A 27,013-nucleotide genomic window follows, 5' to 3' on the forward strand; every position below is an offset into this window, starting at 1 on the left:
CTAGTGGTTCCTGGCTACAATAACTGCAATTCTCCTCAAGATTCTATTTAGTTAGTTCCTAATTCATGATGTAATTTTTATTTGTACTAATATGTGTATGTACATAAGTTTATAATGAATTTTATATGTTTGAGGTCATTATAATCTTTGGATAAGTATAACATATGCCTTACAGAGTGTCAGTACCTCATTTGAAGAAACTGAACCATTAAATTTGACTAGGCAGTGGGTGGCAGAGCAAAACACGAATAACACCTGGGTTTTGCAATCTTGATCCCAGAAAAAACTAATTTATGGGAGTTATCTTCTCTAATACTTTACCTATTATTTGTGTTTTCTTTCAAAAGCATCAAAGTATTTTAGAAAAGATGCTTAGTCTTTAGTACATACTGAGATTGTTCTGTGATTGCCTCTGAGAATTCTGGCTTCAGTTCAACTTGACATATGTCAATCAGGCAAATAATAGGCTGCCATGAGTGTAACTTGAAATGAATCAGAGTTTACCTTATTGCACCTTTTCAAGGAGAAACAGCATTTCATGTTTTTGTCATTGTGCTCCAGTAGTTACTAAATTTCCTCATTAGGTAAAAATGGCAGTGGCTAATGAGGGATTTTCCACTGATTTTTCTCACATGCAAGCAGGAGCCAAGGACATTTTTTCCCTTGAGGAGAAGAGTGGAAATTACAGGGCAGCAGGAAGATTGTCAGCAAAGAAAATGCTAAAAGGGAAGTTCAAAGGAGTTTCATATTTCATATTGCAAAGAAAAGAGTCATAAAGCTAAATGAAATATCAGATGAAATAAAGTCCTGGTTACACATGAAGCAAAGGCAAAAAAGCACAGGATGGAGGGGAATCTGCACATACTAAATATTTGAGTGAAGAGGCAAAGTAGAAGAAGAAATTCCCCATGGGGATATTTTATTTGATCAAGCTGATAACTTGTTATGCTGGGAAAATATGAAGGTAAGCATTTATAATCCAGTCCAGTCAAATAACTTTGATATGTATAAAGGGATATGATTATAATATACATGGATTTGAGACTTTTGACTTGACTTATGATTATTGATAATAAGTTATCTGGTTCCAAAGTAAACATGCTTGGCATTATAAGATTAAAAATATTTACTTCATGGAATGCAGGCTGATGTTTGAGGATCATTTTGTCAGAACTCTCATTTTGACAAAGAAGAATAAGGAAGGAGACAAAACATTAATTATTAGCTCTGCTTTGGGCTGAATTGCATATCTCTGAGAGTTCATCTTAAATCTCAGTACCTCAGAATTTGCCTGCATTTGGAAGAAGGACTTTTAAGAGGAATGTAATTCGAATGGAGTCCTTAGAGTGGAACAATACGAAATGATTTGTGTTCTTCTAAGAAAAGAAGCTCAATGGATTAGATAAAGGGGAATGAAAGCAAGGGAGATAGGATAGGAACAGGAAAGACAGTGGAATGAATCTAACGTAACTTTCCAATGTATGTATATAAACGTACCACAGTGAATCTCACCATTGTGTACATCCACAAAACTGGGATCCTAAATAGAATAAGATGTATTCCACTATATAAAAATTTACATTTTTATATAAAAATTATATAATTTTTATATAATTATATCAAAATGAATTCCACCATCATGTATAACTAAAAAGAACCAATTTAAGAAAAATAAAGGAGATTAGCACACAAACAACACAGACTGGGGGAGGACACAGGGAGAAGGTGGCCAGAGGCAAGCCAATGAGGGAGGGAAAAAAATTAATCCCTTTATCTTGGACTTGTCTTGAGAATTGTGAGAAAATACATTTCTACTATTTAAGCCACATCACCTGTAGTATTTTATTATGGCAGCCATAGAAAATTTATGAATTCTCCCAATACATGTTTAAATTTATCCTTACATTATTAAACAAGGCTTTATAGAACAGGGGAGTCTGAGGAAATACACAGAAAAACACCTATCACTATTTAAAGCAATTAAATTATCTTGGGTGGGGAGGAAAAAAAGGAACTAACACAGGCTCCATGGAAAAAGTGACACTTAGACCTTGGGGATATTATGTGTGTCCTACATCAAGACAAAACTACAAACCGTTGCCATTCCAGCACCCTACATTAATGTGTACCTGGCCTATTACATAAATACACTTACTGACATATATTAAATATAGCACATGCACACACACACACACACACATCTGGTCTATCAGAATGCCAACTTGCCTAGACACAAACCTTCTTGTTCTCAGAGAAAGATTCAGATCACAAAGACTCATCCCAACTAGCAAATATTGGTTAGAAACTGCTAGGAAATAAATAAGTCTCAAAGAATAACTAAGGTCCCTAAAAGAACTACTGATTTTGGTCAAATGTTTTCAATCAGAAAATGATAAGCTACTCTTATCATCTTAAATGATAAGAGCTGCTCTGGAAATGCATGCCCTTTAGTCCTGAGCAAGAGATACTGAACAATTATTGCGCCCCACAATAACTTGGGCTTTACCTCCCCTTAGATAATGAGGCATAGCTCCAGGAGTGGGCATTATCAGTGGGGTTGAGTTACACTCACTTGTTCCTTTGTAATCCTACCCCTTTGCCCTTTTGAGGATAGAATGTTCCATGGAACCTCCCCTTGTGTGCCCTCTATGTAGGAATAAAGAATTCCAGTGGCTCTTTCTCTTTCCTCAGACCCTTTAAGAGTCTGAGGAGAGCCATCACAGATTTTGAAAAGGCACTTCTATGTGTTTGTGTGCTTTCTCTGCCATTTTCTGAACTCATTGAAATTGTCAGATTTCCTGAAACCAGCATTAAGCTACACCATGCCACTATAATCACTGAAATAATTACATTTTAAACTTGTTTTATGCCCAGGTTTGGTGTAGCTAATTTTATTTATCATTACTTGAGCTTTCTGGTAGACAACACATCTGCTATAGCTAGGGTTCTCTCTGAGACAAGCAGCAGAAGACTTGCCCCAAATGGCTTAGGCAAAAGGAAGGAATCCAGAGGAATCCCAAGTTCTATCTGAAATGAAGCTGCAGGGGTGGTCCATCTGCTTTCTCTGCTCTCACTGGGCTGATGTTATAGTAAATTTAGAGACTGAATGTTTAATGGCTATTTTTTTTACAATTTATTGAAGTTCAATTTCTGTATAATAAAGTACACATATTAAAGGATACCACTTATCTGTCTTGGATGTCTGTCCATATGTATACATTTAAAAGCAGCATCACAATTAGAATAGCAAATATGTTCATCACCCTCAAAGTGCCCTTATGTCATTTTGTATTCCCTTACCCCCTTGACATAGTCCCTTTTGTCTCTATAGGAATTTCTCAATCTGCTTTTTCAATTTCTAGAATTTTATATGAATGGAATAACCGAGTGTTTCCTTTTCGTGGCCTGGCTTTTTCAACCAACAGAATGATCTTGATATTCATCCATATTTTGGATACATCCATAGTTCTTTTCCTTTTTATTGCTGAGCTGTAGTCCATTCTATGGTTTATGGATATATTTATGCCTAGTTTGGGGGAATTAAAAATAAAGTTATTCCAAAAGTTATTTCACCATGGCCACTATATTTTGGTTTTTGCAATAACACCACAGTGTGGTGTTTCAAAGTCTGGCTTCTGTTTTTTTTTTTTTAAATACATTGAGCAAGTTTCTTACATGTTCTTCAAATGTACTTGTCTATATGTGTTGCTTTTGTTTTATCTTTTCCAACACCAGAGAAATAATTAATTAACAATTAATAGTGAGTTTCTTTGGTGGAATGAATAGCATTCAAGAAATGTAGACTGTATATGAATATCACTATAGGCACTCCTGTCCTTGCATGAATGGATAAACTATTGTAGCACAACTAATAGTCTAAACTCAAAAGAACTATGTCCCGGATTCACAAGATTTCTGAAGGTCATGTCTTAACACACTTACGGGAGGAATTTCTCACTTGACCCCAAGTAACAGGCTATTTGATTTCTGTTTCTCTCCTTATAATATTGTTGCTTTTATATTGAATTAGCCTCTTGTGACATATGCTGTCAGAATGCTTAAAAGGATGAGAAGTGAGATTTAATCAAGTATACAGGACAATACTTACGACTATTTTCATACCTACTTGCTGTTAACTAGGAGGCCAAACTCACTTCAGGACTTCATTTTAGTTCATTACAATTGATGCCACATGTAGCAAAGTTGATTCTCAATGATAATTAACATTATTTTTTAAAAATAATAATAATTATAAAGGATCAAGCTGACTTCTTTCCTTTTCTTTCCCTCCCTTCCGCCTTCCTTCCCTCCTTCTTTCCTTCTTTTTTCTTTCTCTCTCTCTCTCTCCCCCCCATCCCTCCCTCCTCCCTTCTTTCATTTGTATCTGTTCCAATGATTGAACTCAGGGGCACTCAACCACTGAGCCACATTCCCAGCCCTATTTTGTATTTTACTTAGAGACAGCATCTCACTGAATTGCTTAGCGCCTTACCATTGCTGAGGCTAGCTTTAAACTGCAGATCCTCCTGCCTCAGCCTCCCTAGCTACTGGAATTATAGTCAAGCTTATTTTCTTTAGTTTAGAACCACAAGCTGCCTTGTCTATAACATGGAAGTAATAATGGTGTTAACAGGTTCTTTTTGAATATTAAATAAATAACATAGGTAATAATAATTAGAACAGCATAATAATAAATAATATAGTATCTGTATTAGTTTTTCATTGTTATGATCAAATACCAGAAAAAAATCAAATTAAATGAGGAAATGTTTATTTTGGGTCATGGTTTCAGTCAATTTTCTCTTGGCCATATTACTTTTGGGATTGTTTCGAGGCATAACATTAGGGCAGAGTGTGTCATGAAGGAAAACTGGTTACCTTATGGCAACCAGGAAGCAAAGATAGAGGAAGTTTATGGAAATTCCAATATACCCTTCAAAGGCACCTCCCCCCACAATTATGGGACTTTCTTCTACTAGGCCCACCTGCTAGATCTTCCACCACCTCCTAATAATGACAGACCTGACAATCCAGCTCTTACCACACGAGACTTTGTGGGTCACGACAGCATCTATATATCTTTTAAGGCTCTTCCAGCCCTAAGGTTTTATAATTCTGCCAAAAAGTTGATCCAGATGAAAGCATTTAGCTAAAAGGAAAATTATCTGTCTAGGATACCTAATTTTAGAAGATGCAAATGAAGGAAATATTGTGGATTGTATCATTGGAAGAGGTTTGTCTATATACTGACTCCTGTACCTGTGAATATGTGAACATGTTGTTATTTGGCAACAGGCTTTTACAGATGTGATCAATATAACATGAACTCATATTAGAGAAGGGTGACCTCTAGTCTTGTGACCTTTGTCCTTAGAAGAAGAGGGAAATCTGGAAACAAAGACACACAGAGATGCAGGAAAGAATGTCATGTAAAATCAGAGACAAAGACTGGAATTAAGGTGCTATAAACCAAGGAATGCCAAGGATTATTGGCAACCACCAAAGGCTGGGAGAGGCAAAGAAATATTCTTCCTTTGAAGCCTTCAGAGGAAGCCTGAGGACATTGTGAGACATCCAGCTTCCAGAATTATGAAATAAGAAATTTCTGTTGATCAAAGCCATTTGTTCCTGGTTCTTTGTTATGATGGTCTATGAAAACAGAATAGTAACTATTGTACAAATTAAAACAATGTTTAACAATGGAAAACTGTTGGCTTTCTTCATAAGTAAAAAAGAATGAAGGATCAGAATCAATTCATTCCAAGCATTCCAAGAGGCTTGGATAATCACTGTTCTATCCATATTCCATTTTATACAGTCATACTATGAAATAGTATCCATTAGCTTCAAATTTTCAATTAAAATAAATAAAAAATATTTAATCTTAGAAGTCTAAAATCCTCAACTGAATTATTCCAAAAAGATACAGAATTTATATTGAGCTGACTTAATTTTGGAATAATAATCCCTTTTAGTCTAACTTTGTTCAGGTAACAAAAATGGAAGACAAAATTTCATTTAAGTTTCAAACATTTCATGCAAATTTTCAAACCCTTCAGAATAATACCACTGAAATCATTGAGACTGAAATAAAGCAAATCAAATTTATCATAGTATTTTCTAATTTATGACAAAAACAAATAAGGAACTAAATTTTAGAAACATAATTTCCAGTCAGGTTTTTAGCCATGCATTTTGATTGCATACCTAATCAAGCAATTTATCCTACTTTCAAGTTCCTTTCCTGGACTTAAATGACAATATGAATCTCAAAAGGCATCTGATTATGGTTGATGATTTTAGAAAATTATATTTAAACAGGTATTTTGTTCTTTTTTTTCTTCTAAGAAAACAGCAAGGGTTGAATAATTCAAATAATCACAGACTATAGTTTATAAAACAAAAGCAATAGAAATTCAAATTTAATTAATTTAAGAAGAAAAAAATGTCATTAATTTAAGAAATTAATTTCCCAGTTGATTGATGATTTAAAATATTATTATTACTCATGGATACTGAAAACTGAATATACAAATGGATAATGGCCAAACTACACATAAAATTGAATTCTGGCTGGGCACGGTGGCACACACCTGTAATCCCAGCCACTCAGGAGGCTAAAGCAAGAGGATCATAAGTTCAAAGCCAGTCTCAGCAATGATGAGGCACTAAGCAACTCAGTGAGACCCTGTCCCTAAATAATATACAAAATAGATTTGGGGATGTGGCTCAGTGGTTAAATGCCCCTGAGTTTAATCCTCAGTGCCAAAAAAGAGAAAAAAATTGAATTCTGACCCACAATCTGAAATAACAGGCAGTAAAACAACCCATTATCTACAGTAATCAGCCCAAGAAGTCAGTCAGCTATGTATAAGTGAGACTTGTGGAAAATCTACAATCACTATCTCTAGTAACAATCTAGCTAACAATCAAGACTGTAACAACTGCCCCAAAATAGCCAGGACTTGATCAATAAGTGACAGCTTCCTTAATGTTTGATCCACTTCCAATTTAAGACCAAACAGTGAAATCTGAATATGCATCCCTAATCAGTCACAAAGGATGCCTCATGTCCAGTTAGCACACCTACAGCTTCCTCATGCCAACAGCCTTCACTCAAGAACATACCTGAAACGTTCTCTTTTTCTTCCATAAATCTCTCCCACTGTTCCATCTACCTTTGAGTCTCTGCCAAAATGCAAGTAACAGTGACTGACCCCTACTGTAGGGAGCTCTGAATGAAAAGGCTTTGCTGGTTCTTATATAAAACTTTCAGGTAAGAGTCAAATAATGTGTGAACTCCTTAAAACTAGTAGCTATGAATTTAACTCTAATAGCTGAGTCTATGCAACCATAAGTACTCACTATATCTGATAGTTGCATAATTAATTTGCAATGGAATCCTGAACTTAAATAACCTTTATTCATTTGTGGAGATAATGGAGATGATATATTCTATGAGAAGCAATTAGTGAAGTGTGTCAACTTGTTCAGTTTGGCAAAGATTGAAGTCTCCTCTGTGATGCTTTTCTAAAGACAAAAATAATTACTGCAATATTTGATTCTTCTCTATATAATATGTAAAGGTTGGTAAATAATTACAAGTGCCTCATATATTCATTAACCTCTCTAGGACTAAAGTCCACTTGCAAAGTAAAACAAACAAACTTAGATTTACCCTTTTCACTTAGTTTGATCCAGGAAATGACAGTGAATCATACATGTCTCAGAAAAAGAAAAAATAATTTGTTTTATTTTGTTTACTTGGTTGTTGTTGTTTTGTTTTTGGTACTGGGCATTGAACCCAGAAGTACTGAGCTACATTCCCAGCGCTTTGTATTTATTTATTTTTTAAGACAGGGTTTCAGTAAGTTGCTTAGGGCCTCACTAAGTTGCTGAGGCTGGCCTCAAACTTGCAATCCTCTTGCCTCAGCCTCCTAAGCCACTTGAATTATAGGCATGAGTCACTGTGCCTGGGATCAGATAAAAATTTTTCATGTGAATTTGCTAACGTAACTGTTGTTATATGTGATTTTTTAATGTTCAAAACTAAAGCTTTAACTCCAACTGCCTTCATCTCATTGCTTCTAAAGTAATTTGTGCTCATTTTTTTCCATTTAAACATCAATTTTATTTTTAATCTCTTACCCAGTAGGGTTGATATTAGATAACAAAATAACACTTTGATATTACATTACTGTATAACATCAAGTGCTGATGTAATACAGTAATTCTATAGCTTAAAAATCTAGCTTATGTTTAAAGAAAAGGATTAAAATTGTATTTGCAAAGTGTATTTGTTATCCATTTGATATTATATTATATTAGAATTTTATTTGATTTGATGGGGAAAAAGAACTGTTATACTGGGTCTAGATTTGAGACCAGCCTTTTCCTTAACTGAATGAGATTTTTGAAAACTGAATTGTTCTTTCTGTATATATTTCATTACTATAAAATTAATTGGACTAGATAACATCAAGGAGCTGTCAAAGACTTCTCTGCACTCTTGCACTAACATTGTTTTTTAAAGATTTGAAAATTTCAAGTCATAACTCCACACTGGACCTGAGTATTAATACAGCTGGAAAAGGCTGAGTATTGAGCAAGTGGATTTTAGCAGTCACTGATGGATTACTCAGAAGCTGAATATCTAGCTTGTCAATTTTACACACCCTGCCTCTCTATCTGGCTGGCATTTCAAAATGCTTACCTTTCAAAGACTCTCTTAGCCAGTGTAAACTCAGTTTAGAACTATACTATCCAGTGTGGGAACAACATCCACATGTGGCTCTTCACTTGAAATGTACTAATTATTACTTAAAGCTGGAATTTTATGCCGCAGTCTGGCTGGGCACAAATCATGAGCCACTGAAGCAGGAACAAACTTTATTTCTGAACTCCACCAGCACACTCCACACATGCTCTGCGGGAATTCTCCCAAATGCCACGCGGCTCCTCCAGGAACCAGCAACCGGAAAAATCCCTCCTCTGGCACTTCCCCAACCAATGGGAACTCTCTGGGAATCCCCGTGAGAGCTCAAGCGGAACTCAACGGGAACTCTGCCAGAACTCAAAAGTCATCATCTTAATGGCTCACTAGCGTCACCTCTCAACCACTACTTCTGGCAAAAATGCCATATGTCATCCTGACTCGGCTGTGGCCCTCAACAATTTTAGCTTTAGTTAATTCAAATCTATATACTTTTCAGTAATGGGGATCAAACCCAGGGCCTTGCATAGGCTAGGCAAGTACTCTACCATTAAACTAACTCCCCAGGCTGCAGGTTTAAATTTTAAAACCTTTGAGACTGGGGCTCTTAAGGGGAAGGAAAAGATGGGGAAAGTTTGGCCAACATGTACTGAGTGACAGGAGAAAAAAGTTCTGCTGTGCTATTGCACAATAGGGTGATGATAGATAATGGTAGTATAGTTTTCATTTCAAAAAGCTAAAAGAAAAAATTTCAAGTGTTTTTGCAACAAGGAAATGATAAATGAGGTCTTAGATATGCTTACCTGATTTGAACACTACACAATTGTATACTCATATAAAACCATTAAATGGTACTTCATAAATACGGGTAATTTTTATGTGTCAATTAAAAAAAAATAAACTAACAATTCAGCCAGGGTTATACTGAGAAATTAATGTGACTCCATTTTTAAAAATAAATAAATAACAGCAGCTTCTACCTCAAGGCCTGTCCTAAGGAAGGAGCATGATCCTTGTCCTTGGAAAAACCCACAGAGCACTCCTAAGCACATACCCACCCTGCTGAGTTGTTTGTCTGTAAATAACAGGAGAGGTCTGTGGCATCAGGTGTCCCTGACTCAGTTAGGCTAGGTGAGGACCCATAGCAACACCCTTAGCAACCTCCAATCAGCATGAGACAGGGAGAATACCTGGGATGCCAGATGACCCCCAAGTAGTTTATGGTGGTTGATAACATGTTGGGAAACCATGTAGCTGAGCACGTACACCCTTTATGGCCTAAACCAGTCAGTTCAAAAGAATCCCCCTCTTGTACTAACCAATCACCCCTACCCATCTTGTTCCCGCCATTGAATGTGCTAATCAATGTTAAGAGTTTTTGTTTGATTTTCCTGGGGTTCGGAATGATTTGCTGTGCGATGTTGTGACGCATAGCGTATCCCCCCAAAACCTATAAAATCTCACTGAAAAAAGGACCAGGACTCACTCCCTGGGACCGCTGCGTCTGGAACGGTTGTGAGTCTAGGCTCAAGCTTGCAATAGAGACTCTTGTGTACTTGCATCGGATTGGGCTCCTGGAGATCTCTGGGGTCCCACAAATATGGCATAACAATACATGCCTATAATCCTAGCAGCTCTGGAGGCTAAGGCAGTTGGATCCCAAGTTTAAAGACAACCTCAGCAATTTAGCAAAGCCCAAAGCAACTTAGTGAGACCTGTCTCAAAATAGAAAACAGAAAAGGGCTAGAGATTTAGCTCAGTCCAAAAGTGCTCCTGGGTTCAATCTCTGGTATCAAAACCAAAAAACAAAAACAAAAAACTACCAATTCAGTTATTGGAAAATGTTTGGAGCAACTTACATAGGTAAATGTACTTTTGTAATCGTAACTTTTATGATGTTGAACATATATTTCTGATAAAAATTCAGTTCTGAGCTGTGAATGATATCAAATATCAAAGTCTTAGTATGAAGAAAAATAATGTAAACTATCTCCTTAGTAATTTTATATTGATTACCTGTGCAAATTTTTGGACATAGGTAAATATTTTGATGCATCTTTTTGCTATTTTAAATGTGACTGCTGAAACAGTTAACTTTTTTTAGTTGGGTTAAATTCTATTTCTATGAGACAGCACTGTCTTAACATAGTCAAGGCTCATCATCAACTGTTGGTGCATTTCAGATTGAAATATGGTCTTTGGATTCTTGGTTTGCCTTTGCTAGCCTCAGCCTGCTGTCACTAGGCTCATCCTGTTACCGCCCTACTCACAGCAATTCCCTCAGGCTTTGTCCTTCAGTCTTCATGAAAGGAAACTCAAAATCCTTGACTCTACTAGAAAATCAGCATAGGTGATTTTATTTTTTGAGACTGATTAAAAGGACTATAAACCAACTTGAGCTATTGTAACTAGAAAGGGAAAGATATTAAAAAGGCTTTTTTTGTAGAATAAAGTCCCCCCAAAATCAACTGAATGATAATGAATACATGAATTAAAGCATACATGTTAAGTATATATGTTAAGAGTTAATGATGGGAATTTTAATATTTGAGTAAAACAAAATAATTACTGGCCTTTTAAATTTCAGTTTTCCTTGCTGCCTAATTCCCATTTTGATGAATTACAAGAAGAGTCAAGAGGGAAAGAAAAGATGAAACAGGTAATCCTAAACTTGTAATTTATTATTCATTTAGCCATGATCTTCTTACACCAGAAAGGATCTTTTAGTAATTAATGTTTTATTTATCTACAGATTTTGTTTGCAAGTGTTTTTAACTGAAAGACACTGACTCCTTTCAATTTAGTTCAGAGGCCAGGTAAGCAAGAATTTTTTAAAAATGCTTTTTTTATTAGGAAAAAAACATTATTAGAGTTAATGTTTTAGAATTATTAAATCCCTTTTATCACACAAAACTCTGGAAGAAACATTTTAATAATTTTTTTTAATTTTTATTGTTGGCTGTTCAAAACATTACATAGTTCTTGATATATCATATTTCACACTTTGATTCAAGTGGGTTATGAACTCCCATTTTTACCCCGTATACAGATTGCAGAATCACATCAGTTACACATCCATTGATTTACATATTGCCATACTAGTGTCTGTTGTATTCTGCTGCCTTTCCTATCCTCTACTATCCCCCCTCTCTTCCCCTCCCCTCCCCTCTTCTCTCTCTACCCCCTCTATTGTCATTCATTTCTCCCCCTTGTATTATTTTTCCCTTTCCCCTCACTTCCTCTTGTATGTAATTTTGTATAACCCTGAGGGTCTCCTTCCATTTCCATGCAATTTCCCTTCTCTCTCCCTTTCCCTCCCACCTCTCATCCCTGTTTAATGTTAATCTTCTTCTCATGCTCTTCGTAATAATTGTTTTTTTAAAAGCTCAAAAGAAAAGAAACACAATTGCCAAAAATAAACTAGATAGGACATTTGAGGTAAGATTGTTTTTCCATAACAGAAAATTCAATTATTTATTTGATTAATTCAATAAATGTTTCCTGAATGCCATCTGTGTGGAACAACACTCTATGAGATGAATCATGTAAATAAAATGCAGTCAAGCTTGAGGTCTAAGAGTTAGTGACTTAGAGAAGTTATTAAATACTTGGGAGAGTTATAAAGACAACAGATACTTTTTCATTTTGTTTTTACTTTCTACAAGCTTGAGGAATCTCCTTCCCCCATATCTATTAATATCAAGTGCCTTAAAGGCCAGTGCCGCACATCCTAGTTAACTCCAAATACCCCAGGAAGCAATTATCCTGTATTTCAAGTCCACCTGTGGAGAAGCAAAGGTAGATGTCCCCAGAAGGTAGAAAAAGAGGTTGAGATTTGAAGTAAAGGGTACGCAGATCTCTACTTGTGAGCTAAGTACATAAGAGGGATGTTAACAGTGGACTCAAAATTTCTTATTAGTTCTATGCTATTGCTCCCCTCCTCCTATGAGTCTCTGGATAGGATCAACTCTATTCACTCCACTCAAATATATAGGCTCTAGAGGGTTGTGAGAGAGGTGAGTAGAAATAGAGCAGGAACAAAAAACAAACCCTACTAATCAACCCCTCTGGCACACACATAAGCGCAGATGAGTTTATAGCCTATTTTAGTATTTCATTGGGGCAGGCTGATATATTTGATCTATAAAAATGAAGACACATGACAGTAGTGATATCAGAGGGCTGAGAAGAAGATTCATACTGTACTAGGCTGGTAACAATACCAGATGCTCAGCCAGTAGGCACTGGTATAGACTGCTAATTAATAGCTACTCTCCCAGACCCTCCTAGTTTATCTTCCACTTTTTCAGCTACCTGGGAAAAAATCTTACTTCCTTGGAATCCCAAGATTTTTCTCAATCCAGCAACCAAAGTGCTAATACCTGGCGCATGAGGAGCCCCGTGGCTGCACCCCAACATTATAGCAGTCATCTTCTGATTGGTCTATATATGTACCTTCAGAGTGATAATATTTTGACCATCTGCCCTGTCTATACCATTATATTTGCCAAAAGATGGGTTACCATGAATTATTTAGGCAATTTACACAATTGCCTACCACTTCATTATTTGAACATGTGATATAGCATAGATTTCGCCTCTAAGTTGAGTGGAATACTGTCCACTCAAAACTTCTTTCCTTTCTATTTCCTTTGTTTGTATGATACTTATGTTGAGGTTGGTAAGAGAACTGAGAGACATGATATGTAAATGCTACTTAAAAAAATCAATGAATTGCCCTAGTAATTAATAATAGCTACAGTTGATCCATTGCATTATGGCTACTTAGTTTTGTTGTTGTTGTTTGTTTGGTATTTAGTTTGCTTTGTTATTTTACTTAACAATGTGTACCAACATATTTACAGCAAGAATATTTTTATATCAATTAATTCCCTCATCCAATTCCTTAACTTTCTCCCTCCCTTCTTTCTTTCCTTTTAATTCCTTCCTCCCTCTTTTCCTTCTTCTTTCTTGTTTCCCTTCTCCCTACTTAACTAATCCTTGAGGAAATAATTTGTGGAATTCTTACATGATAAGTAAACATAGAATATCTAAAACCTAGGTTTGGGTGCCAAATTAGGCTATTAAAATTTATAGTAGAGACAATAATCTCAAAAGTAAATTTACTTGTAAGAGCTATGTGTTTGGGAACTCAAAAGATACATCTTGATGGAAGCAGAATATTAATATTATGCCAATCACACAAATTATAAAAGCAGTAGTGAAAGAGCCAAACCACCACCTTTAAAGTTTTTTCTTACCTTTAAAGTTCGAATTTTAGCTCTCTTATTAATATTTCCCTTACCAAAATATGGAGATTGAATAAATCAACGTCTTTTTAGTGTGTTTAAGTCAATAAGAGCATATCATAATATTTTAAATTATGCATTTACACCTTGTTCAATAAGGTAATATAAAAATAATCTGACTTTTAGAATTTCACTTTATTTATTTATTATTTTATGTCAAAAGGTGTATCCTCATCATCTCTCAGCAGGACTGAGAAGGGAACAGATGTTTCCTATCATGCATTTCCTCTTAGTCTGCAGTTATTTTTTGACAAGTTGAAATTGGAATACTTACCACTTTTGGCTATGTTTAGTAATTGCTATTTGTCAAATTCACAAAGACATCTTTAAGAAAGTCTAGCATCATCTAGACTAGGGCTATCTAATTCAACTATCTTGACAGTTTCTAGTCAAAAACTCATATAGGTATATTGAATAAACTTTCATTTTCCACAATGCTTTCATATTCATATTAGCTACTTCTAAAGTTTAGATGTGAAGTATCCCCCAAAAGATCATGTGTGAGAAAATGCAAGAATTTTCAGAGGTGAAATGATAGATTATGATAGGTGAGGCCTGATCAGTTGGTTAATCCACTGATATCAATTATTTCAGCAGTAACCTGAGCCAGGTAGGGTGTGGATGGGGAAGGTAAATCACTTGGGGCATGCCTTTGGAGTATATATTTGCTCCTGGTAACTGGAGCTCTCTCTGCTTCCTGTTTGCTATGTCCTGAGCTGCTTGCCTCCACCATACCTTTCCTCCATGATGTGCTATCTGACGTTGGGCTTAGAGCAATGGAGTCAGTCATCAGTGGCTTGAGACCTCTGAAACCATGAGCCCCAAATAAACTTTTACTCTTCTAATTGTTATCAGGTCTTTTGGTCCAGTGATGAACAATCTGACTAAAACAGCTATCTAGACAGATATGAAATTTCAGCATATATGTTATCTTAGGATTTAAGGGTCCTCAAGTATGCATAAAAACAATAAGAAGGTAAAAATTAAGGGCATTTTGAATACATAAAAACATTTGTTCTAGAAGGCCTGCAATATTATTGTTAACATTACTATGGCAATAGCAATGATCATAGTCAAATCATGTTTTAATATATTTTCAATTTAATATAAATTCATAAGAATAATCTTTACCCTAATAATTTCTAACAATCTGATGAGTCAGGTGGAATGAACACATTTTATCAATGAAAAGAGATATAGCCAGATTCACACTAAGAGACCTAGCCAGATTCGCACTAAGAAATGCTTTTTAAATTTTATATTGATATTTTACTTTACTCAAAGTAGTGGTATTCTTCAATGTGGAGAAAATCATGCCATTTGTATATGTGTCACAAGTACCTGTCTCACTACCAGAATGGTTTCCCTCTATTTTTAGCAGGAAATGGATTGTGGTACAGTTCTAAATTATTGAACTGAATGTTTAGCCTCCATATTATTTTTTTATGAATTATTCAATTAATAGTGTTTATTTTCAATCCCTAGGTCCTATTCTTCTCAAGTGTGTCTTAAAGGGTAGATATTAAAATTAACAGGAGTTTACCCACAGATTTTGATTATAAGAATTCCTTGAGGTAAAGAGATATATAGCAAGGGCACAGAGGTCTGGTCTTTGCTTATATTCCTAGGTGAAAAGAAAACATTCTGTGGAGTTTAGTGTCTCTAACATGAACTGATGAAAATCCAGTGTTTAATCAATTATGATAATGCTCTTAATCCTTGTATCATCCCCCAATTTATCTCTCAGCCTTGACTGTCTCATGTTTCATGAGGTCAGGGACCGCTTATATCTTGATTACTGTTTTGTCTTTAGCATCTGTAACAATATGTGACACATTGTAGGTACTGAATAATATACATTGAATGAAAAACTGAATAAATAATGCCTGAATTTGAGAAAATATGCTTTTAACTATATTTATCTGGCTCTAGCGAGAGATACAAACTATAGCCTTGCCTATGTTGAGAAGTAGATTCATGTTTTTAACATTTTGGGTATTTTAGTACTCTAGTTATTAAGAGAGCAATTATGATAGCAAAATTACGTATGGTCCACTTGGCCCTGGGCCTGGAGCAGAGAGGTAATGACAAAAGGAACTAGTAAAGGAATTTACAAAAATGTAACCGAAGAGAAAATAAAGAATGTTAGTTTGAGTTGGAAGAGGAGGTGGCGGTGGGTATATCATGAAAACAGGGAAAAGAAAGTCTTTTAAGGAGAGAGTGATATGATCAACCTTGAAAAGGTAGTGGCCATTGCCTTTGACATTTGAAGATTGGAGCATGCATTAGAGGATGGAAGAGCGAATGGGAGGTGAGGAAATAGTTGCTATATTTGCATCCTTTGTTTCCAACAAGAAACTTAGAAATTCTAGGGAACGGAAAAATTGTACAGTACTAAAGGGAGATCTGGGGTCCAGAGAAGCTTTTTCAAATAGGAGATGAGAAATCAGCTGACTGTTGATAGGAATAATAGATTACAGAGAGATAGATTAAAGATTCAGGAGAAAGAGGGCATAACAAAGGAATAAAGTTCTTGAAAAGATGAGAGGAAATGGCGCTCTGGTCACAAAAGGAGGGGAGGCTTTCATGACCCCTATTTGTGACTCATATTCCACTGCCTCTCATTTTTATGATGCATATGCAATATTATTGTTAACATAATTATGGCATTAGCAATAATCATAGTCAAATCATGCTTTAATATATTTACAATTTAACATAAACTCATAAGCATAATCTTTATTCTCATAATTCCCTTAAAACAATATTATATATACTCCCCCAAAAATATATACTCCAAAGCCATTCCCCAATATTCCCTTAGAGCATGTTGCAGAGACATGCTCTTACCTTTAAATTTCATCATTCCATTTAAAGCTAACCATTGGTGAGACTTACAGGACAGACTTGGTCCAAAATATGGGTCCCTTAATTTAGGAAATCAAACTATTGAGAACTACTTCCTTCTGAGATACAGTTTTAGGGATGGATATCCAAGTTTCCCAAGTCATTTATCCTTGAAATAGAAGAGGTTGGGGAAATAAGTCTATTTCTTTATTCTAATGACAAGCCTCCAATTTCTTTCATATTTTAATACCCAATCTTGTCTTCTCAGTATCTAGCAGTGCATGTATTAACACTGAGAAAATCAGGCCTGGGAGCCCTAAGATGATCCCAGAGGCTTTCAAACTGATTTATGGCCTATTGTTAGCTACTATTTTTAAAGGATTATTTGTAACTCCATCTCAGGTACTTTGAAGATAATATTTCCCTGTTTATCATAAATCATGTTATGATAGATATATCTAAGTATTTAAAAAATCATTTTATATTCTAAGCATATAGGAACTAATTACTCTCTCTTTAATATTCTTCCCTAAAGTTAATCATTTTATCTCTTGGCTTTAATGTTCCTCATGAACATGTACAAAAAATGTAAACATATTTTTAATGAATGAATGAATTTCCTGAGTATGGAGATTTCAGGGACTGCCCTAACTGAATTCACCTTTTACAAGGATAACTCTTGTGACATTTTAAAAAATCAACACAGGAAATATAACAATTATGTATTCTATTTACAGTTTGCTGTTTCTGAAAATGAAGTGTATGAGTGACTTCATGGCATTTGTATATGCCTATAAAAATTGATTTCTCTCTCTGAAGAGGTGAAGAGTGAAATGAACAACTGTTTCTAAGGAACATCAAATCCAACCTCCTGCTGACTATCTGAATAAACAAGGAAAATGCAATTTGCAAGCCCAGCAGCTTATATCTGGGCAGCATGCCTGTTTGAAATAAACATTTTTTAAAAGTATTTTTGGGCCAGAGGAATAATATCTTTTTTAAAAATCATTTTATTTATTTATTTTAATGTGGTGCTAAGGAACGAACCCAGGGCTTCACATGTGCTAGATGAGTGCTCTACTGATGAGCCACAATATCTTTAAAAAATGTGAATCATAGTTATAAAATTACTACCCAGTTCCTTAAATACTCTCTACTATATTCAGGCAGGGGATAGAAGCAGTAATGCCCCTGACTTTCTGCCTTGTATAGAAAGAAGCAAACACATTCTTGGTTATCCACTGCATGACATCAAAACTTTAATTTTAAGAGTCATAATGTATGCATGTATGCCGCAGTCTGCCTGGGCACAAAATCACGAGCCACTCAAGCAGGAACAAACTTTATTTTTTGAAACTGCCGCCAATGCCCCGTAAACTCCCGGGAAGATTGAGGATCCACGCACACAGTGTTCTGGATCCCAAGAGGAAGTTCCTCCTCCGGAATTCCCTCCTACCGCACTTCCCCAACCAATGGGAACTCTCCAGGAGTCATAGCAGGCCCAGGTGGACAGCAGGAGTCCAATATCCATATGAATGCAAATCTTAACATAATCATATCATCTCAATGGCTTGCTGGCATCACCTTTCAACCAAAAATGCCATGCATCATATTACTTGGCTGTGGCTCTTAGCACATGTACATAAATGCAACAACAAATACCATCAATATGTACAACTATAATGTATCAATAAAAATTTTGAGAAAAAAGAGTCATAATAAAAATAGGAAACACTTCTCACCAATAATAAAAACTTTGTATTTTTGTCCATATCAATTTTATAATCAGTTTTTCTTACTTTCACTGTGTTAATCATCCTTTAGCTTTGAGAATTTCTTTTTTAAGATCGATACAATTAAATGTGTGTCCATGCTTTCAATTTAAATTCCATCAAAGAAGGGATTTCATCTGCTTTATTTATAGCTGTATCTCCTACATCTAGATGCTGCTTATGTTCAATGAATAGTTGTTCTATAGATGCATGGAAACTAGAATTACATATCAAAGGCAATTCAAATGAAAAGATGTCTTCAGACATTAACCATTCTTATAATTTCCTTAACTCCCTATTTTATAATGTTGTTTCTTTAAATAAAGATAAAAAGCAAACCTTATGATACTATAAGTGGTAGAAGTGGAAAGATGCATACTGATTAGACCTAAAATTAGACAAATCATTTAAAGTTGGTACCTGCCATGTTGGTGAACTGTTCAATGAGATCATGTCCTCATTCAGGAAATAACCAAGAGCCCACACCCAGTCACCAGGAAAACTACAGAAGAGGAAGTGCCAAATAAATTCTAATATAATATGAACGTCAGTAGTGGCAAGAAGATGAGTAATATTTATAAGTTTTAAATATGTCAAAATAGTTATATCTACATTTCATTGGATTTTCACACAAAAATCTGTGAAGCAGGTATGTTTTACACCTATTTTACGTATGAAATTTGAGATTGACTTGAAAGTTACTTAGGAAATAAGGGAATGTAAAAATATATTTCATGGTTTTTATATACATGGCACTGCTCTAGATATTTGATAAATAAAGATGCACCCTCAAGAAAAAACTTCCATTTACCTCATTTCCTCTTTTACTTCTGATCTCTTGCATTCTTATGTATCCACCAATTTGCTTTTTGTCAGCATCTATAAGTTTGCATTTGTTAGAATTTTATGTTAATGGAATCATGCAATATGAATTCACTCATTCCTTTGGCTTCTTCCATTCCGTGTGTTTGAGACTTATCCATGTTGCTGCACGGGTCAAGAATTCATTTCTTTTCATGGTAGCATTCCATGGTATGGACATACCACAATTAGTATATTCCTTCAACTATTAACAAACATTTCAGTTTTTTTTCAGTTTGGACTTTTACAAATTAACTTTATTACAGAATTCTTTCAAAATTCATGTTTAGGGGCCAGGGCTAAATGCCTAGGAGTAGAATAAATCACATAATAGGTGCATGATTAACTTTCTAAAGAAATTGTGGAAATGTCTTTCAAAATGGATGTAGTATCTTATTTCTCATCAGTAGATCTCTGTTTTCCTATATCCTTGTTAACAGTATGTATGCTCAGTCTTGAATTTTAGCCATTGTAATACAATGCATTTGCAAAGAATGTGTCTTTTGCTATAGTTGGTTACATTTTTGTGACTGTGAGGTCAAGTTGGTTGATGGTGCTATTCAGACTTTGGTGATAGTGTATCTACTTATTCTAACAATTACTGAGGAAAAAAACCTATTAAAATCCATCCATATAATTGGGGATTTGTCAATTTCTCCCTGAATTTCTATCAGTTTGGAGGGTATATATTTAGAAGCTCCACAGGTAAAGAAATATTTAAATTAATGATTACATCTTGATAAATTGACTCATTTGCTATTATGAAATGGCTCACTTTATTTCTGGTAGTATTATGTTTGGGGAATTTCATTTGTTTGACATTAATAAAACAAACTTTTCTTCTTGTGTTTTCTGCTTGCATGATGTATCTTTCCCCATCATTTTGCTTTTAACCTCTTTGTGTCTTATTTAAACTGGTTTCTTGAAGGCAGCAAACAATTGAGTCTTGATTTTTTTAAATACAACCTCCTACTCACGATCTTTTCATTGGGTGTTTATTGATATAATTAGGTTTAAATCTATAAATCTTAATATATTCAAAAATTTTTCCCATCTGTCCTTTGTTCTCTTTTCCTCTCTTAATTTTTACTTTTCACTTAATAATTTCTTATAGTCCAACTTACCTCATTGTTAGCATATTAGATTTGACTGGTTGTTCTATTATTTTAATGATTGATTTAGGGTTCATAGCTAATATATTTAATTTATCACAGTTTACATTTAAGTGGTACTTTAACACTTATATAAGAGCCAAACTATGAGATTCTTTGATGTCTTTTCCCTCAACCTTATCATACAATTTACTTCTCTATATATAATAAAGTGTGACATATTATTATTGTTTGAGTATTCAGTTACATCTTAAAAATATTTGTACATTTAGAAATAAGCCTTTCATATGTTTACCTACACATCTGGAGCCACAGAGTCCTTTGAAGGGTTCTTATTCCACCTGCTAGCATTTCCCATTTCCTGCAGGAAGTCCACAACAATACTTGTGTAGGTCCGTGGGTGGACAATTCTTTTATCTTTTGTACTCCTTGAAATGTCTTTATTTTGCTTTCACATTTGAAAGATCTTATTCTCTGGTAGAATTCTAGTTTGACAGCTTTTGGGTTTTTTGTTGTTGTTGTTGTTGTTTTTTCATTTCAGAACATTAAAGATGTGGCCTCACTGTCTTTTGGCTCCAGTTATTTCCTTCCTTTGTAACCTTGTCTACTATCTGTGCTTTGGCTGACTTTAAGAATTTCACTTTGAGTAAATTGATTATGATTTGCCTTAGTACAGTTTTTCATCATGTTTTTGTACTTGAGTTTCATTCAGCTTCTTGGATATGGAGATATATAGTTTTCATCAAATTTAGAAAATTTCAGCCACTTCTTCCTCCTTTTGTTCAAAGTCCCTTTCCTCTTGTCTTTTCTGGGCTCTAATTACATGTGTGGTAGTTACAAGTAATTTAAGTTGTCCCACAGCTCACTGATGTTGTTTTCATCTTTTTAAACTTTTGCCTTTGTGTTTTCTTTTTATGATAGACTGTTTCAGTTGCTAGCATCCAAGTTCCCTAAACTTTTTTCCTCCAACGTCTGATCTGCCCTTATTCATAGCCAGTGTGTTTTCCATCTCAGACATGCTTTTCATCTCTAGCTCAATTTTACTCTCTAAAAACTTCCATGTCTCTCCTTAATCCTTCCTCTAGCTTTCTGAACCTTTGGTATACAGTTATTATAATTGATTTGATGTCCTGTCTGCCACTTATAACACTTGTGTCTCTTCTGTGTGAAATTGAGTTCATTGATTTTTCTTATTTTTATGACTATTCTGCTTCTTTGCCTGTCTGGTCAATTTTTATTGGATATCAGATACTGAATTTTACCTTGTGGGAAGTTAAATATTTCTGTATTCCCATAAAAACTTGTGAGTTTTTTGCTCTGGGATAAAGCTAAATTAGTTGGAAATAGTTTATTCTCTTTCGTTTTTCTTTTCAGGTAATTTTAGGGGGGACCACAGTTTGGACTAACTATTCCCACTATTCAGGTACAACCTTTATGAGTACTTTTTGTAATGTCTCATGACTTAAAAGGTTTCTCAGTCTGGCAAATGAGTGAAGGTATTATTTTCAACCCTGTGTTGAATCACATCAGGCAACATTGGTTTTAATCCTTCCAAGTGGTTCATTCTGCAGCTTCTGCTAGTTTTCTCCTTGGCAGGGGCTGATCCATGCCCTGCTGCTTACTGGGTAGAGACCTCTCTTGATCTTTGGGATCCTCTGTGTGTACCTCTCTCCTCCCAGGTACTCTGCCTTGTGAGCTTGATTGTTTTGGTCTTCTCAGAATCTCCTCTTGCTTCTTTGCTCAGGAAGTCTGTTGGTCTCTCTCTCTGAACTAGTCTGAATGTCTGGCAAGGCAGTAAGCTGGGACAATCACCTCATTTGCTCCCCATCTTCACAAAAACCCATCCTTCATTGTCCAATATCCTCAAAGCTGATTTCATATATTTTGTCTGTTTTTTTTTTTTTGAAGTTGGAGGGTAAATTTTCAATAAGAGTTGAAGTCTTGATAGATTGCTTTTCATGAGGCACTCTCCGCCTTTTTTTTTTTACATTCATTATTACATTTAATCTTTGCAAAAACTCCTATAGACCAATGTACAATGATTAGCCCCAAATTAATCTTGACAATTTTACATAGGTAGTCAGTGGTGGAGTCAGAATTTGAATCCAGATGTTCTAACTAAAGTGGCATTTTTAACTCTTCACTGTTACTTTATTTTTTCATTAGCATTTTTTACTGTATGATGTCATCCATAAGCATGTTTCATTGGCCATTTATGTGCTAATGACAGTCACCATCCATCTGGCTTTCTCAGTTTTATCTGTCTGGCTGTGTGTCTCTCAAGAGCTCTCAGACTTGCTTTTACCCCACTCTAACACTGAGCATCATCATTAAAAAGTGTTCTTTAATTGTATACAAGTAACTTTCCATTTTGTCAGAGTCCTTAGATGTTAGTGAGAAGGAAATTTCTGTGCATACCACACACACACACACACACACACACACACACACAAAATTGCAGATGTAAAGACATAAACATAGGTGTGTACTTAAGTAGATATACACTAATATACACATCAACCAAACATAGTACCAGCTCACATGTATTCTACAATTGAGATTGTAAATAAACAAAATAATTGAAACAATAATTGGGCTATGAGAGCCCAGAGAATTATTTTTAAAACATCTATTCAGGGCTATAAAAGAGAATATATGTAGCATAATAGATCAGGGAAAGCTTTCTTGAGGAAATAATGGTTGAAATCAGACATGCAAGTTCATGAGTCGATGTCCAACTTTAAAACAGCTGCTCTTTAGTTGATAAAAGAAAAAACACAAACTTGGTAGATATGGTAATATTAATTTCAAACTTTAAGCCACTTCCTTAGTAACCAAATCTCCTGTTTTAGAAAGTATAATTATTAGCATTTTCTAAAGACTTTCTTTTTATAAAATCTGATCAAATGTAATTTTGAAATTATTCTGGATGGTTATTTATTTAAATTAGGACCTTATGCTCAGTTCAAATTCATTTGTTGCATATTTGATTTACTTAAACACCTGTTGCAAGGACTACATGAATATGTTAGAATTAGAGCAGACTTACTATCCTAATTGTGTTACAATCATCATCAACAAACATTTAATCAGTCAGTTGGGGTTTTTTAGTTCTGTAGATACTAGAACCATGATTAATATTATTTGCTAATAGAAAAGTAATAATTTCCCTAGTATGTATATTATTTTTATTTATAAAGCAATATCTTCACCTATTATAGTAAATACTTAATAAAATTTAATTTCTTTATTGTTCCTGGATACTGTTACTCATCATTTTTTCCAAGATAGTGCCAAGATGTGGGAAAATATTCATAGGTTACACATAGACATTACTAAAAAATTTCATAGGAAGCATGTCTGTAGCAGGAAGAACCAGAAATCCCTCAAAATTGAAACTAAATTGTTTTAATTTTAAAAAGATGTTTAACACCTGCAATATTTGTACATTTTCATTTCACTTATTTGTTCTGATGCTAAATATTACAAATCTAATATAAGGTATGTAGTTTGAGTTTGTTAATGGAATAAAATAAAATGGTATAGTACTAGTCAGCTAGGGCTGTCACGTGAGATATTATGAACTGATGGGTGGCTTAAACAACACACATTTATTTTCTCACAGTTCTTGAAGCTAGAATTTCAAGACCAAATTGCCAGGAAATTCAGTTTTTGGAGAGGCCTCTCTGTCTGGCTTGCAGGTGGCCACCATCTTGTGACTTTATATGGCCTTTCCTGTGTGTAAGAGAGAGAAGATGAGAGAGATTTGGACTCCCCTCACCTCTTCTTGCATGGGTACTACTGCTCCCTGATTTGGGTTCCACCCTTTGAACTTGCTGACTTTACTTACTCCTTAAAGTTCCACTTTAAAATATAGTCATGTTGGAGTTTAGGAATTCAACATGTGCATTTGGAAAGGACACAATTCTGTCCATAACAGTGCATAGAACTTTCTTACAAAGACTCAAAAGTGATTCCTGAATATTAGATATCTAAGTACAAAAATACAAATAAACAAACATGGGATTATAAACACATTCAAAGTACAATCAATGCAATTAGATTAAACATGCATATATAACTAGTATCTCATGCCTACAGTTAAAGAAAAGATATGGGATTTAGTTTATAGATTTGGGGATTTATAAATATGTGTCTGAATTAGATTATAAACTTCAAAAGAAAAAAAGTCAAGTATTAAAACTTTTTTAAAAGTTGTACATTCCTAACATATTGAGTTACATATTTTCTGAAGTTCTAAAAAGATTTTTAACCATTTTGTCCTTATGAAACGGAATTGTGTCATTAATTTTGCACTTGTGACAAGGGAAGGACTGGATTTAATCAAGGCGTAATTATGAAACTTGACAAGATAATTTTATTCTTGTACAGATGGAAAGTGATCACATATTTATCTTTTAAAATTTGCTGTGAAATCTCCTGATATGAATATTTCCTCTTTCCTTTAACTTCTAACCTCCCTCAAGTTTTGGTTTCCTTTACTTTGTTTTTCCTTTATCTCTATTTTTTTCCCTTTGTTTGTCCATTAAACTTCCTGTTTGTCTTTCTTTTGATATACCTAACAACTTTAATTATATTTGAATGTAATATTGAACTTGTTTTCTTTATTTGGGGAGAGTTCCTTCTTTTCTTTCTGAAAAAGATGGGATTGCTCATTTGTACTTTATACACTGATCTTCCTGTTATTTTTAATTATCTCTCTGGAAATATTACATTCAATATCTCATGAGACTGCTGTTGCCAGTGGCAACAATGTCTGCATGTTATCTACTTTCTCAGCCTTATCAACTCTAAAAAGCTGTTTACCTGAATTTGATAGCTTCTTTAAAAGACCATTCTCAGGAAATATTTTCTAACCATAGCAACCATAATGCACAAACAGGCACAGATACTCCCGTAGAGAAGTGCTAAAATTGAAAATTTGTGGCTATTATTACGTTATTTAAGTTGCATTTGGGTACGTTACCTCACTAAGCCTTCTTGCCAAGAATTAATGAAAGCAATGATAAACCTGTTTTGACAAGCAAATAGAAAGGAGCCGTTGTATTCTACCTTAAAATGTAGCAGGAATCATTCTGCCATAGATGGACATTGTTATCTCTTGTTCTAAGTGCCCCTCTTTTCTATTTTAATTATAAGATAATTATAATTATCGGGACATTTTTGGAGTCTTACAAGTCATTACTTCACCTCTGAACTCAAAAGGCAATTAAAATAGCCCAGTTTTATTAAGTAAGTATTGTGGCCTAAGCCCTCCTTTCTCCACAAACATATAGACAAAGATTTACTCAGCATTTATTTATTAATTTATTTAGCAAATATTTATTGAGTGCCTACAATATGTCAGACACTGCACTTGCTCCAAAAATCAATACTGGCCCTGTTCTCTTATAGTCTTCTCTAATGAGGGAAATAGGCATTGATCAAATAATCACACAAACAAAGGCGTATCTCAACTCTGACAAATGCTGTGAAAGAGATGTACATTGTGCTATGAAATCTTTAGTACAAGAGACTGATAGAAGGTCAGTGAAGCCTTCTTGAGGAAGTACCATTGAAGCTGAGATCTGAAGGATGAGGAGCAGACAAGGTGAGGAGGGGGAGAAAAGCATTTTCAGCAAATGTAACAGATATCCTGATTGAGCGTGTATTTATAAAGGAATAAAATCATCTATGTGGCTCTAGTACAAATGTAAGGAAGAGCCTGGGGTGAGATCCGATTGAACAGGGAGTTGGGAGACAGACTTCTCTTTAGGAAGGGAAGATTCATAGTCAGAGCTGCATGTTGAAAAACTTAACTCAGTATGCAGGTGTATCAGTTCATTGAACTGATGTGAGATGTGGATACAGATGTGGATGCAACCCAGTTAGAAGTCAGAGAGACTGTTTGATGATATGTTATCACGAAGTGTGTAGAATGTTCAGATTCAAAGATTATTTACAAGTTAAAACCACTAAGACCTCTTAATAGGTTGTATATGAAGGGTGAGAGAGGAAAAGGTGTCAACAATGACTCTGGTCTTTGGGTTTTGCTCCTGGATGTTTGGTGATACCAGTTGAAGACACACTGGAAAATATGTGTCTGGGGTAGGAGTAGGAGTACTTTTTTGACATTAGGCTTACCTTCAAAGCACGTTCACTTGAAAGAAACAGACCCCATCAAATATTAATTAATCACAGTTGTGGTAGCACTACAAAAAAGGAATGCAAGTTGTCCCAAAAACAAAAGAGGTGGACTAGATTACCTAGATACAATCTAGGTAATTAGACATCTCTGTGAAATGAAAATAAAATCAGAGCCAAAATAGCATGTAGAATGATTATTATCAATATATAAAACTGCTTTTTCCCTTAATTGACACAGGATTCTAATTTTTA

The 27,013-nt window shown here is 34.8% G+C and overlaps 1 long non-coding RNA gene across 1 annotated transcript; it reads left to right on the top strand.

Annotated features, from left to right (window-relative positions):
- Positions 1 to 697: 697 nt before the first annotated feature.
- On the top strand, positions 698 to 17,852 carry LOC124075692 (uncharacterized). Its single transcript, XR_006846140.2, has 4 exons — positions 698 to 964; positions 11,301 to 11,372; positions 11,466 to 11,529; positions 17,607 to 17,852. It is a non-coding gene; the product is annotated as an uncharacterized LOC124075692 (long non-coding RNA).
- The last annotated feature ends 9,161 nt before the right edge of the window (positions 17,853 to 27,013 follow it).

Source organism: Marmota monax, unplaced genomic scaffold (assembly GCF_021218885.2).
Source record: "Marmota monax isolate L192 unplaced genomic scaffold, Marmota_monax_Labrador192_F-V1.1 WCK01_AAM20220418_F8-fsc00036, whole genome shotgun sequence".
NCBI lineage: Eukaryota > Metazoa > Chordata > Mammalia > Rodentia > Sciuridae > Marmota > Marmota monax.